Here is a 1914-nt window from a genome sequence, read left to right as displayed (position 1 = left end):
GCGGCGGGGCGCGCGCGGACGCCTCGGCGGTGCCGGGCCTGCGGGAGCGGGTGTTTCCTCCGCGACCCCCTCCTGCCAAGCCCGGAGGAGGCTCAGCCTGAAACTGCCCGAGGTGCCTGCCGAGCGTTTTCCCGCTTTATTAACCGAAATGACTGGTGGCAGAGCGCTCCCTGGAGGGCATTTTGCGGTCGACTCATTTGGAATCAAAATTTGAATTAAAGACATTCCCGCCTTTTTATGTGCTTGCATATGGAGGGCTTTTTGAACCGTTTGTTTTTCTAGTTAAGTGTTGCCCTTTTCCAGCAACAGGCCGTCTTTCGGTGACACAGCCTCCCTCGCAAACGAGCTTTTGAAGTTGTCACGGGCGCTCAGATATTTGAGGATTGCAGTTCGTGAAGTAGGGCTTAGGTTTGGGGGCTTTATTTTTGCTTTTTGGTAAACTTTGCCCCAGGAAAGGAAAATGTCAGAATCAGGAGGGATGCTTGTTTCTTGGCCTTTTGCTATGGCGCTGCTGCGAATTTGGAAGATCTGATCGCTAGTACATTTCAGACTGGCTCCAGCAAATGCCTATTTTTTGCTTGAGAATCGTTGGCTTTTGTCCTGCCGGTTTCTGTATGCTACTTTGTTAGTTTGACTCTGGTTACCAGACTTCAAATCATAATAGGATGTGGTAAGAGCTGGTGATTGTAATACACACGCCATGTAAGACTTTGAATGTGAAGTTTTGAAGTTGTTGCTAATGAGTAGAATGACGCCTTTCGACTGCTTCTTTCAAAGTGCACAATCCCCAGTGTTCTTTAACTTTAGTTTTTAAAGTCCGATGTGACTTCTTGGACTACTCGGGTGGAAATGGGAGGACGATTTAAATATATCTAAATTTAATGGGCATCTTAATCCTGGGCTTTAGAGAATTTAGAGAAATCGAAAGTCTTATGTCGTAAGCCCATGCCTGGCGCATTGTAGTTCCAAGAAAATATTTGTTTGATAGATAAAAAGACTTAACTGCATCTTATTGTGTCTGGGTTTTTTTTGTTTGTTTGTTTTTTGGGCGGATTTGAAGAAAGCCAAATTGCATAAAAAACAAGTTTACTTTTGAAGTAAAGCATATTCCCTGTCTGTTTTCCCCCAACCCCTCTGCAAAAGAAATAATCAAGCTATTTTAGTAAAAATTGGTTGAAATGAAATGTGTAACTTGTAAATCAGCAGGTCTTCGTAGAACCAGGGAAATTTTTGTTTGTATGCTTATAATATTATTTGTTCTTGTTTGTGTTGATTTGTTTTCAGCAGAAACAGTCAGTTTTGATGTGTTATTTTTTTAACGATATATCTTTAACAGGCGACAGTAAATCAGACTTTCTGCAGGAGAGGGCCAATCTCTGTTTCTCCCAGAAACACCCACTACTTGACTTCTTACATGATAGATGTATCTTTCCTCTTTTTGAATTTTATAAAATTCAGTCATACAGGAAAAAAAAAAAAACATGGGAGGGAAGAGTCGAATTGGTGGGGGGACTTTTACAGGAACTACACCTTGAGAGGAAAAAACAAGCTACAAACATGAACAATGATGTGAATATAAAACATATATATAAAGAAAGCACAATAAAACAATACTTTTTTTTTCTTTAAACTTCTGCCCTTTATATTTACATAAACACCTCAAAATCTGCCTATAGTGCCCCCAAAGCACAATATCATACATTTTTACTATTCCATTGAATGTACATGCTACAATTTCTTTATCCAGATAACTGTTGATGGGCATTTAAGTTGATTCCATGTCTTGGCTATCGTGAATAGTACTGCTGTGAACTAATATCTTTTCATATTAGTGTTATCATAGTCTTGGGATAAATGCCCAAAATGGTATTTGCTGGGACCATATGGTATTTCCATTTTTAGCCCTTTCTTTTT

The sequence above is a fragment of the Condylura cristata genome, unplaced genomic scaffold (genome assembly GCF_000260355.1).
Source record: "Condylura cristata isolate star-nosed mole 26May11 unplaced genomic scaffold, ConCri1.0 scaffold00004, whole genome shotgun sequence".
Taxonomy (NCBI): Eukaryota; Metazoa; Chordata; class Mammalia; order Eulipotyphla; family Talpidae; genus Condylura; species Condylura cristata.
The sequence above is the reverse complement of the archived record's forward strand: the minus strand, read 5'-3'. Positions refer to the sequence as shown.